Below are 13,298 nucleotides of genomic sequence, written 5' to 3'. Positions count from 1 at the left end.
AAGTTGGGGTTCTCATGATCCCCTCTTTGAGTTCAATTCATTTGCTGGAGCTGCTCACATAACTCAGAGAAACACATTTAAAGATCTGTTATAAGGATGTTACAAAGGATACAGATGCATAGGGCCAGGTAAGGAGGAAGGGGCGGAGAGACAGAGATTCCACACCGGCGCCATCCTCCGGGAATCTCCATGTGTTCAGCTATCTGGAAGCTCTCCAAATCCTTTCCTTTTTGTTTTTCACATAGTCATGATTGACAACTATGTAGAAATGTGATTGGACAAAAGGGATATGACCTCATACTAACAGACTGTGTTGGGAAGCCCAGCAAGGCCTGCCTGCTCAGGGTCCCCTTGGCCGCTCTGTGCAGCCTTTCTTCCTCCAGAGTAACGGGCGGGACCCTGCCTGGAATGAGGGTCTTTTGATCCACAACCAGATTAGAGTCCAGCTTCGGAGCAGGTAAAAGGAGGACAGGAGAAGGTCGGAGAAAGAGATTCTGTTTTCTGAGACCTGCTCCTGAGTCCTAAAGCACCCCAATGTTGTAACAAAAGATTGTAACAAGGGCTCTGGTTGTTACAAGCCAGGAACAGTGGATGAAAACCAATATATTAATATTTAAAAGTTGTAATATCATAGCCTCCAAACTGGAGGAAAAGCAATTATTTGTTAGTTGGTTTTTCTAGTTAAAAATAATAAAATGTAGTGGTTCATTCCTGTAATAGTACATATATAAGGTCAAGTTTGATCTAAGCATTTTTCATTAATACTAAAATAGGAATTCTCTTCTCTCTGTATGTTCCTCAGGAAATGCCCAAATTTCTAAACAGTGCTGATGTGGATTAAGATTTCCTCCTTTAGCATCTAGAAGACTATTTACTTTTTTAAAAATAAACTTATTTCAAAGTAAATTTACAAAAAAAAATTGTGAACACAGTTTAAAGAGTTTCCATACACCCCACATCAGTTTCCCCTATTATTAAGATCTGATATTAGTATGCTGCATTTGTAACAATTAATGGAACAATGCTGATATGCTATCATTAACTGAAGACTATAATTCATTCTTATTTCCTTCGTTTCTACCTAATGTCCTTTTACTGTTCCAGTGTCCCACTCAGCACACAACATTACATTTAGTCATCATATATCTTCTTGGCTGTGACAGCTTCTCTGACTTCTCTTGTTCCTAATAATTTTGTTAGTTCTGAGGAGTACTGTTTGGGTATTATATAGGATATCTCTCAGCTGGGATTTCTCTGATGTTTTCTTATGACTACATGGGGGCTATATGTTTTGGGAAGGAAGACCACAGAAATACAGTGCCATTTTCATCATGTTATGTCAAGGGTACATAATATCAACATGATCTATCACTGTTGATGTTCGCCTTAAGCACCTGACTGAGGTAGTGTTTGTCAGGCCTCTCCACTGTAAAGTTACTCTTCTCTATTACACTGTATTGGAAAGATGTCACTGTGAATAGCCCATACCTAAGAAAGGAGTTATGCTCTGCTTCCTCAAAAGTGAAATGTCTACATAAATTATTTGGGCTTTTCCTACACAGGAGATTCATCTATTCCCCATCATTAATTTATTATTTAAATAAGTTATTCATATTATTATGGACTTAAGAATATTTTCTACTTAGGTAATAATACAATACTCTTTTATTTATGTTGTTGCTCAATTTTTTTCCAAGACTGACTATTGGGAACTCTTTCCATTTGCTCCTATATCCCTTTGACATACTCCCTTCTTCATGTTTTTATTGGGCACTTCTTTATTTTCTGGCACTATAAGATGCTCCGGTGTCCTCTTATTTTGTGTCTTTCTTGCCCTGGTTCTAGAATCAACCATTTTTTCAAGGAGCTCTTGACACTGCCCCCCACCACCTTTCTTTAGAGAGAGAGAATACCATTTCTTTATCTCCCTGTCACATGCTTCCCTGCACTCTTTGACCAGTCAACAGTCTCCATACTCTGGCCCATTCCAAAACCCTTAAAAACCTCAAATTCCCTCGGGAGACAGATTTGAAGTTTCCTTCTGTCTCCTCATTCAGCAGCCTTACCTATGATTAAACTTCTTTCTCTGCTGCAATCCCCATGTCTTGGCATGTTGACTTGCCATGAACATCGAGCAACAGACCTATTACAGTTACATCTGCTGCTTCCCTACTTTTCTTATTATGGAGGAGATACAAACTTCCCTAGTGGGCCCATTCAGAGATAGGCATTCCTGGGATTGAGACTAGAAATTATTCCTCCAGGCCTTCCAATGATTTTATAAGTACCTAATATCCTGTCTTAAACTTTTTTTTAAATTTAAAATAGTTGGAAGGGTTTCTGTAAGGGAACACTGACTGATATAAATGACACTGAATGCACTTTACAATTTGACTTTGAATCCTCTTCTCAAACCTTATTAATTCCTGCAAGGATACTTCATGCTTTGGCTACACATGTTCATCTACCATCCTAGAATTTAATCTGTATGATGCCTTCTCATGTTGCAACTGCCTTCTATTTTAATTACCTTCTTTTTCTTCCTAATGTTATGAGTTATCAATTGTTGCAAAATGAATTATATGAAAACTTCATGACTTTTACAGCATTTATTATCTAACATTGTTGTGGGTCAGGAAACTAGGCATGGGTACCTGGGTCCCCTGCTTCAGGGTCACTCACAAAGCTGCAATTCAAGTGTCTGCCAGGGCTTAGTCATCTCAGGGCTTGACTAGAATTCACTTCCAATTTCACTTGCATGGTTGTTGACAGGATTTAGTTCCTTGTTTGCAGTTGGCCAAAGGCTACCCTCTGTTCTTTCCCAGTAGACCTCTCCTTTGGGACAGCTCACAAAATAGCAGTTTACTTCATCAGAGCAACAAGCAAGAAGAGCCAGAAAGGAAGTGTGCTAGCAAGATGAAAGTCATAATCTTTTAGATCTAATCTTGGAAGTGACATCCAATTATTTTTGCCATATTTTATTCATTAGAAGGAAGTCACTATGTCCAGCTATGCTTAAGGGGAGTGGATTATACAAGGGCATGAATACCAAGATGTGAAGATCGTTGGGAGCCATTTTAGAAAGCTGCCTCCTACCACATTAATGAGTTTTTCTCATTCCTTCTTTTTAAAATTTGTTTATTTATCTGTGTTATTATATGCCACATTGTATTATGTTAATTGTGTACATATTTTTTCTTGCATTTTTAGCACTTGCATAGTATATGTAAATCTAGCACATTTACTGAGTAGTCTCTCAGTAAATGTTGTTGAATTAATACATGTATACATTTATTTATTGAGATTTCATGAGTTGCAAGTTATACCTTTATCCAGTTATCTGCATTAAGTGCTAAGGTCATTCTGTACAGAGCTAACTGTTTTTGTCCACTTAAATTTTGACTCACTTCTGTGAGTCAAATGGTATTTATCTTACTAGGGAACCTAAACTGCAGTGTGTTTTGAACTGTGATTAATTAAAAACAAACTGAGCTCCCTCCGCAATAACAAAGCTAAGAAGTATTGGCAAAAATTTGATTCCTTGGTCTCTATATTTCTATTTCAGTCTTTGAAGCCTAGGATGCTTTCTTGGCAATCTGAAATTCTGCACTAAATGCTATAATTTTCTGAAAATAAGACTCCTTTTTGATAACTTCCAGACTTATTTTACCACTCCACTGTTGTTTGAATTTTGCCTTTAGTGAAGTTGAAAATATTTTTGTGATATAAAAAAGGACAAAATTGACAGGGCATGGTGGCTCACGCCTATAATCCCAGCACTTTGGGAGGCTGAAGTGGGTGGATCACAAGGTCGGGAGTTCAAGACCAGCCTGGTCCAGATGGCAAAACCCTGTCTCTACTAAAAATACAAAAAAATTAGCCATGCATGATGGCAGGCACCTGTAATCCCAGCTACTTGGGAGTCTGAGGTAGAGAATTCCTTGAACTCAGAGGTGGAGGTTGTCATGAGCCGAGATTGCGCCACGGCACTCCAGCCAGGGCAACAGAGCAAGACTCCATCTCAAACAAACAAACAAAAAAGACAAAATCAATTAAAAATAAAACCTTCATGAATACCAAAAGACCTAATTCAGTACTCAACAGTGCACATTCTTTTACCTATAAAGATCACCATTTCAGCAAAGTCAACATCATAAATGATAATAGTAATAACAATGACTTCGATGTTACAAAACTGAATAAAGCTATAGTATCATAACCAAATGTCATAAAATCATGTTTTCTCCATCAGAAGATTAATAAAAGAATGTATCAAAGATGTACTATCAAGTTAAAGAACGTAACAGAAATTTCTATGTAGGATAAATATGGGGAGAAGATGTTTAAATCTGAAGATCCCGCATGGAAAATATGTCTGGGTGGTAAATCCGGAAAGGAGGGTGGGATGAGGCATATACCATTAGTAGGCATCAGAGATTATGTCAATTCACCCTTGGCATTGACTGGTATCTGGGCAGAGTCAGGAGGCAAACCTGATCCTGATTTGTTCAGAAACAAGGCATTGCCTGCAAGGAATCTTGCCCCAAGCCTGAAACCCCAAGGCAGGTAAACCAAAGCACTAATATACTCAATCAAAATGACGTAATAATCATCCAGTGGTCAGTGGGAAAGCTGGGTGGTCTGCATCTGCAGGAAGGAAAAATGTCATGTGATGACAATCAGAACTGGGGAACACTTCAGACTATAATATAAGCAAGAGAATACTCCCATCCCTGCTCCCAATTCTTTATGTGCCCTTTCCAATTCCACCCTCATAGGAGGAGGAGTTGCTAAGCCTACTGATAAAGAGCAGGACTTTTACTGGTAGGCACACACATTTTACTGATAGGTGAGGTTATCCTTAAACTTCAAGGTAGCTAAGTTACCTTAAAACCCAGCACCCATTCATGGCACTCACTCGACTGCTTCCTCTCTCAGCCTCTGGCAGGGTCTGTGTCCTAGAGGCAGGTTAGCCATTTTCTACCATTACTTCTACTCTACATATGGAATTAGATAGCTGGACTCATAGCCTCTGTTGCATTTTTCTTTTTATGGATCCTACTTAGTTCTCCAGGCTTAGCCATATGTTTAAAAGAGTTTTCTCAGAGAACTCTGCACTGAGGGTTATTAGCTGAAATTAATGAAGTATGGATGGGGTCAAAGATAATTATTTTTGTTGTAATATCCAAACTTCCCTTATTCTCCTTTTCCAGAATGATGGCTTGGGATGCACCAATGTAACCTTTTCTCTGAATTGATTAAAGCAGAATTCTGCCTCTGTGTAGACATATGCTTTCATTTCTCTTGGGTAAATACGTAGGAGTAGAATGGTTAGATCATGTGGTAAGTGTATATTTAGATTTTTAAGAAATAGCCAAACTCTTTTCCAAAATTTTTGTATTATTTTACCTTTCCAACACGCTGTATAGAAGAATCTCAGTTGTTCCACATCCTTGTCAACACTTGATAGGATCTGTCTTTCAAATTTTAGCCATTCTAGTAGCTACAGTGCACAGTAAAATCTTATTTTCTAATTTGCATTTCCCTAATGATTAATTATGCTAATTCATGTGCTTATTTTGTCATCTGTAAATCTTTGGTGAAATGTCTATTCAAATTTTTTGCCCATTTAAAAAAGTTGGGTTGTCTTCTTATCAGGTTGTAAGAGTTATTTATGTATTCTAGTTAGAAGTCCTTTATCAAATACATGTTTTGCAAATGATTTCTCCAAGTCTGTGGCTTACCTTTTCATTTTCTTAACAGAGTCTCTTAAAAAGCAGAGGTATTTAATTTTGATGAAGTACAATTCATCAATTTTTTTTTTCATTTACAGTTTGTGCTTTTTGTGCCATGTTTAAGAAGTCTTTGCAAAATCCAAGGTCACTAAGATGTCTCCTCGAAGTTTTGTGATTTTAGCTTTTACATTTAGATGTATGATCCATTTTTAGTTAGTTTTTATATATGATGGCTGGCAGCCTGTCTGGAGCAGCTGCTGTGAAGATGCAGGCTGCAGTGAGGAAGGCCCAACCAGGGCTGCACACTCCACAGAACCATGGGAGCCGAAACAGGCAGGATCCCCACTCCCTTCCAAGTTGGTGGGATGGGAGCCCCGCCCTCCTGGGCACAGCTGCCGCTGCCACAGCTGTGGACCTAGGCATCTTTGTGCTCCCAGGGGCCTAGGAAGCCCCTTGCCCCCATAAGTTTGAAAGTGCTTGCTACCTCTGTCTGACCTCTCCCTGCTCTGGGGCCGGCTCTGGGGCACAGCATAGTTGTGGCTAAGTCCAGACACTGTCACAGTCCAGCCAGGTGTAAAGTTATTAATTCTTATTAATTCTAGTAGCTTTTAAATAGTATTCCACAATTTTCTTACACAAATAAATGCAGTGCAACAACTTCCTTTCTGACTTGGATGCCTTTTATTTATTTGTCTTGTTTTATTTCATCGACCAGAACCTCCAACACAATGTTTAATTGAAGGCCATTTTTACAGAGTAGTATTTCTAACTTCCGGAGCTGCATTAGGCTGAACTATGGAATCTTGTTGAATTTAATTTGATATCTCTTGGAATTTACTAAATCATTGTACTTCACTTTTAAGCTTTTCACTTTTCCAGTATTCAAATATTCATCAAATGTTCAAATATTGAACAATTACCATGCTGGCTGTCAGGGAAATAATGGTGCACAAACAGTCATTGACCTATCCCTAATGAAGTCTTACCATACTACTGAGGCAGTTTAAAAGAGGAATTAAAAGCGCAAGCTCAGGGTTCTCTCTGCTTGGGTTTGAATCTGGCTCTGCTTCTTAACGGTTGTCTGACCTTAGAAAAGTTAATCGGCTCTTCTAAGCCTTTGTCTTCATTTGTAAAGTGAAGGTATTAATAATACCTACTCGCAGGATTCCTGAGAGGATTAAACGAATTAATATCTTTAAAGTTCTTAAAACAGGGTTTGACATATTGTAAATGGTCAACGAATATTACTCTTAGAGGGAAGAATTAGTTCTTCACAGGGTAAATCTACAAGTGAAGGAGTGGTGTCCAAACATTAAGAAGCATAAGAAGCAGTTTAACCGCTAAGCCTAGAGGCAGTAGTGTCAGCCGCCCCTGGGTTAAAATCCTTGCTCTGCTGTTTATTGTGCAGGCAACTTTGAGAGAACGACTTAAGAGCAATGCCTGTAAAAATGCCTAGTGCAGTATTTGGCACACAACAGATGCTCAACAGACAACAATCACTGATTCAGACGTCCTGAAGAGCAATAATATGACTCACATGTATTCATCATAATAATATCTATCATTTATCAAAGCTCAGTATTTTGAACGTGTGATTACTTTTCATACATTCTCTCATGCTTCACAACTTGGCTAGGTGAACACAATCGGCCCGATTTCCTGATAATGGAACTAGATGATCTTTGTGTAACTATGATCAGTGGGGAGGCTGGAGGTCTGGGAAGTGATATCTTGGACCCCAACTTTTGACCAAACCAGGGCTCTCAGTGCGACCTTGGTCGCCAGCGGGGCGCTGGACTTTCCGCTCCGGAGACGGCACCAGAAGAGATGGGAGTCGGCTAGGCCGTTTCCAGGGCCGCTTCATGAAGCCTCTGCACCGGGAGCTGGCGAGGGGAGACTCTCCTTCGCAGCCACCTCTCCTCTCAGATGGCCATCTGGGCTCAAAAGTCTTCCGGAGCTGCGGAGCAGGTCCGGAGGGGCGGGGGCGGGGAAAGTTGGGCGCCGTCTCTAGGCAACGCCCCGGGGGCGGGGCTTTACGTCACTGAGGTGCGACCGGGTCGGGGCCGAGTCGCGGACGCCCGCCGGGCTGAGCTGTGGGCCGAGGCGGCGCTGCCGCGGTCGCTGGGTACGCGATGCCTTGAACCTGGGGTGAGCTCCGCGGCGCTGTGCTTTCGCTGTTTCCCCTGCTAGCTGCTCCAGGACCCTGGGAATCGGAAGAGAAAGCCCGGCTGGGTCTCCGCTACCGAGCCGGGCTTCGGCGGGGAGAGAGGCCCGGCCCCGGCGCCCTCCCCAGGCCTCGGCTTGGGGCGTGGGGCCGGCTGGGGAGGCCCTTCTGTGTACGCCGGTCTCCTGCCCGGCGGGTCCCAGTTACCCGGGGTGGCGGTGGCTTGTCCCGCCTGGGGGCGGTTCTGAGGGACCCGGAGAGAGTTTTTCCTCGTCTGTCCCTGAGTGGTTGTTTGAATATTGCCGCCGGCGCAGTCTTTCGGCCGGCGGACTTAGCTGTTGGTTAAATGTCCAGGTGCGCTTGAGGAGGGGCGGAGGCGGCGTAGCAAAAGCGAGCGCGAGGGTAGCCCGCGGTCTCGGTCCCCGCCGGGCCGGACACTCCAAATAAGAGACTTTTGCCTGGGGCGATACCTCAGAAATAGCCACGTCGATCTACTTAGTCCCACATTTCTGAATTGGCTTAGGCGCTGCCCTTCCCAAAGGTCTTTCTTCGTCAAACTAGCTGCTACCTCGAGACCCCGCTGCGAGGGGAAAAAAAAAAAAAGGTTTTCTTGCTAAGAATAAGAAGGTAGTGATTACACAGCAGGAGCAGGCGGCTTCTGTGTTAGCTTTTGAAATTATTCCTTCCGTTATTTTGTCTTGTGTTCCAAAATGTGGATTTCCAATTGTTATTGAAATTGATCCCTATTATAGGTAGTGTACCCTTCTGTGTTCTGACACTGTCCTGTTTAACGGTGCCAGATAATTCAGTTGTTGCCTCTGGCATATATAAAGCTGCTGGAACACTTTCAGTTGTTTATAGTTCTCACACCTTCAGCATGAAGTTACTCGTTTTCACTCCCTTCCGCCCATTCTTCTTGCTATAAAATGACCTGTCTATTCAGAATTTTGTCTGGGGTTATGAGCTGCCACCGGCCAGGTATCCTATGTTAGTTACCTCTACGTCGATGTCACCCATCTGAGAAGTGATGCTTTCTGAATTCAGAGCTCAAATATAGTATGGATTTTTCTCCTTCTCTTTCACATGGCCTGGCTTCGGTTTCTAAAACCTTTTCTCAAGAATATGACTGTATGTTTCAAAAATTAGTATTTGTCATTTGGTGTAAGTGAACTTTATATTTGATGTGTGTAGCCTGATCCTTCTTGGCTCACATCTAAATACAAACACACTTTCCTTCCCCTTCCCTTCCCAAAAAAACCAAGGAAGGTCCAGAGAGAATTGTTACTAGTGTGTTTTTTCCAATATGAAATGTGTTTAGTAAACACACTGGTACTGTTAGAAATCTGTATTTTTAATCTCCTAGTACAGTACTTTATCCTTTTGTAGTTTCTCTCGCGCGAACACTCTCTCTCTGTTTATATCTTCTGATCAAGATCTTTGATCCTGGAACAGGCATTCCAGACTCTATATATAGTGACTCTAGCCTAATTATTTCACTATGTATTTATGTTAACTTTAAAAAAAAGTTGATGTCTGTTTTCAGAGTAAACAATGAGTAATAAATAGTATCTTTAGGGACTCGGTCAGTAGTACTTGGTATTTATTACTGATAAAGTTGACTTGACAGTGAAAATAGTTGATGTTTATTTCAATTAAATCTTTGTAAATGAGGTTGATAGAAAACTTGGAGAACCGGTTTCACAGAGGTTTTTCAAATACTACAGTACAGTACTTCATTTAGTCATTGTGTTGCATTTTCAGCTTTTTCCATTTTACTTTAGTTATTTTATGAATGAATTATGGTTTAAATTTTTAGGGAGTTTTCGAGCAGTTTTTTCATTTTTGCTTTGCCAGTTACCAATGATGTAATTTTTATATTTTTATAAGGAATGTTTGAACTACCACAGTTCATTTGTTAGAAAAATAAGTGATTCACTGTATGTACCACCCACTAGAGAATGTGGCATTTTTGGAATCCCTGATCTTGTGCATTACAAAGTAACAGTTCTTTATTTAGAAAATCCTTCAAATGCTTTTTGAAAGCATATTTTTATCTTGCAGAAAATGACTGTGTTATAGGTGGCACAATAATACGAGAGCTGCTAGTTATTTGAGAAATCTTAACCAGAAATTTGTCTTTTGTTGAATTCTATGCCAGTGGCTTGCAAATTATGTTGCATGCCCTAAGGGGAGATATCCTGTTAAAATCAAATGGTGAATGTTTCCCAGTTTACCTAAGCATTAATTTAATGATAAATTTTCAGTTTTACGTTTTCTTTCACATATGTCTTTAACCTCTGCTTCTCTCCAAGCTAGTACTAATAGATGACTGACCAGATCAACAAAAGTCAAAACAATACTAAGCGAATAATAAAAAAACAAAAACTGCCAATGATATTTACTGCATTTATTCAGTAAACATCTATTGAGGGCTTGTGTATCTGCCAGAAGAGAGACCATGGCTGCTCTCCTCAAGAAGCTCATGGAGGGAAATGGCCCAGTGACTTAACGGCTGCCGAACTATGACAGAAATATGTGCAGGCACCGAAGAGGGACACTAAAAAGCTGTGGTGGTGACTGATAAGAGGATGGCCTCAACAGATTGTTTTTGTGAACATGCTCTCTGTGTTGTGTTTTTATATTATATGTAGATCTCAGAGTCATACCTTTTACTTACTTTAACACCTATATAGTCACAGGTGTTAATATTTATCAATATTTTATGGTTTTCAAAATAAACTAAATTTCAGGCCTTCTTTCCTGAACCAAGTTGAGAACCACTTTTACAGACTCTCTCAGGTAGTCTCTAGATGGTGTTGCATTTTAATCCAAGGAGTTAGTGATAAAGTTTCCCAAATACCACGTACAGTTACAAGATAACAAGTTAATATACTGTTAATTTATATTATATTTATATCTAGATAGTGTTGTGTTTTAATCCAAGGAGTTAGTAATGAAGTTTCCCAGATACCAAGTACAGTTAGAAGATAACAAGTTAATATGCTGCCTCAAATTATAAACCTTACTCAAAGTTAGGGCACCTGATGAAAATAATGCCGAAACAAAGGGGATCATTTTCTATTAATAATTCAATAATAAGCAACTAATGCTTCTTTTCAAATATGGTTTTGGTGGGTATGTAAGGTAGCAAAATATGCTACTTTGGCATAAGAATTATTTTGAGTTAAAGGCATATTGAAAAGCAGCAGATGTAAGAAGGGCACTCTGACCCTTCTTTATTTCCTGAAGGCTGGTGATAAAACAACCATGTGAAAGCTGTCCTCCCTGTGCCAGGAGGAAGACATTATCATTACCAGAGATGAGCAATCAAAGCTGAAAGAAATCTGTTCAAATAAGCCTTCTTAAAGTAACCCTTATCTTCCTAGCCACTTTTCTATGATTAACTGCCCCAGCCCAAACCTTTATGTCTTGCAATGTTTTCACAGTTTACTTCTCCTTTGTCCAATCTACTATGTAAGGTTTTGGCCTTAATTACCTTTTTTAGTCCTTCTTTTTCTTGAAGGCGCCTATTTATGTATAGAAATTATTAAATAAAATTTGTATGTTTTTCTCCTGTTTATCTGTCTTAGGTTAGTTTAATTCTTAGGCCCAGCTGGAGACCCTCAGAAAGTAGAGGGGGAGAAATTCTATCTCCCCTATACCACATTGGTTAGATGATCATATGTATGTATATTAAATATTGAGACTATATATTTCAAAAGTTCAGTTTTTTCTTTGCTAAGTCATGTAGATATTATTTAAAGTTTCAGTCTGGTTGATTAGAATCTTAATTACATTTTGATTGGATTGGTACAGGAATGTTAGAGGAAGGTTAAGTTTCATTTTGGTAATAAAATGCTAGGTCACCTACTCCACTTCCCACCCAGGTAAAAATCTCTAAAGCATTTATTAGATGAACTTCCAGTCTTTACCTAAACACTTCCATACTTCCAGTGAGAGGGAGCTCACATGTAACAGCCATTTCCACTTCTGGATGGTAGGACATGCTTTCATATTGAACTGAAGTCTGCCTTTCTAATTTATACTTACTGGCCATCCTGTACTCTGTAAATGAGTCTTGTTTTTCCACATGACGGCTCCTCAAATATTTAAACTTACCATGTTGCTTCCTTGTTGCCAAACTATGACTATCTAAAATAAACCTCTTTTTTTCCCTAGGCCCATGAATATGTTTTAATTTATTAGTATCCTTTAAAGCCAACTGCTTAGAGCTGAATACAGACTTTTTTCAGTGTGGCTTAACCATTGCAGAGCATAGTGGACTAGTAGGATGCTTGCTCGAGACATCTGCGTCTAGCAAGAGTTTAGGACTATTTTAGCATACTTGTTGTCCCTGTTACACTGTTGTTCTTACTTTGATTAAAAACCACAGACCTGCCCAGGTGCGGTAGCTTATTCCTGTAATCCCAGTACTTTGGGAGGCCAAGGTGGGAGGATTGCTTGAGCCCAGCGGTTTGTGACCAGCCTGGGCAACATAGGGAGAGCCCATCTTTTTAAAAAACAAAAAAAAAACCAAAACCCCAGACCTTTTATAACTTAACTGCTTTTGAGCATATCTTCCATATGTGTTTCATCTTCCATATGTGTTTTTTCTTACATGTCAGTTAACATCTTACATACGTGTTTTTGTGCAGTTGGCTCTTCAGGATTTAACTTTTAGTCATGTTAAATATTCATTTAAGCACATCAGTGTCTGTTTTAGTCTTGATTCTATTATTCACTAGATATTCCAGTTTTAGTCATCCACAGATTAGGTGGGCATACAGTCTTCAGGTCATCAACAAAAATGTGAAACAGCCCAACTCTTGGTGCCAGTTTCCCTCTCCCTTTGCCTCTCTGCTTTAGTCATTGTGGCCTTTTAAAAAATTTCCTCAAAGTGACCATGCTGCTTCCTATCTTGAGCACTTTTTCTAATCTCTGCCTAGAGTGTCCTCCTTTTGCCATGTCCCTACCTCTTTTTTATCCCTAACTCTGACCGTTCTGACCTCAAGTAAAATGTTGTTTGTCCAGAGACTTCTTCCTTGACACAAAACTAGGTCAAGTCCCCCTTTTATAGGCTTTCATAGCACCTGTACTTGTTCACCTATCACTTCTCATTTTGTAATTTTATATTTATTTGTGTGGTTACTGTCTCTTCTTTACTTATTGGATGCTCCATGGCAGCAAAAGCCATGTTTCTTTTGTTCACTGTTTTATCTACAGAACGTAAGTGCCAGGCATGTGCTACTTGTTGCATTTAATTTTTAAAAAACTTCTGTAACACAGTGTCTCCCTAATACCAGTCTGCAATCCTTGGCTCCTGATGATGTTTTTACAAGTTGGGATTAAATCAAGAAAAATAAGGACAATGTGTAGTTTACCTGCTGTATATGTGGTAT

General features: G+C 39.8%; 1 protein-coding gene across 3 annotated transcripts in view; it reads left to right on the top strand.

Annotated features, from left to right (window-relative positions):
- The first annotated feature begins 7,787 nt into the window (after positions 1-7,787).
- Positions 7,788-13,298, top strand: part of RNF141 (ring finger protein 141) — a 28,190-nt gene continuing 22,679 nt past the window's right edge. For 2 of the 3 annotated variants that reach the window (XM_003919831.4, XM_074401087.1), the window contains exon 1: positions 7,788-7,883. The gene's annotated coding sequence lies outside the window, so the exon portion shown is untranslated. The remainder of the gene's footprint in view (positions 7,884-13,298) is intronic. The other variant, XM_010343138.3, reaches the window with a different exon arrangement.

The sequence above is a fragment of the Saimiri boliviensis genome, chromosome 6, assembly GCF_048565385.1.
Source record: "Saimiri boliviensis isolate mSaiBol1 chromosome 6, mSaiBol1.pri, whole genome shotgun sequence".
In the NCBI taxonomy this organism is placed as follows: Eukaryota; Metazoa; Chordata; class Mammalia; order Primates; family Cebidae; genus Saimiri; species Saimiri boliviensis.
The sequence above is the reverse complement of the archived record's forward strand: the minus strand, read 5'-3'. Positions and strand labels throughout refer to the sequence as shown.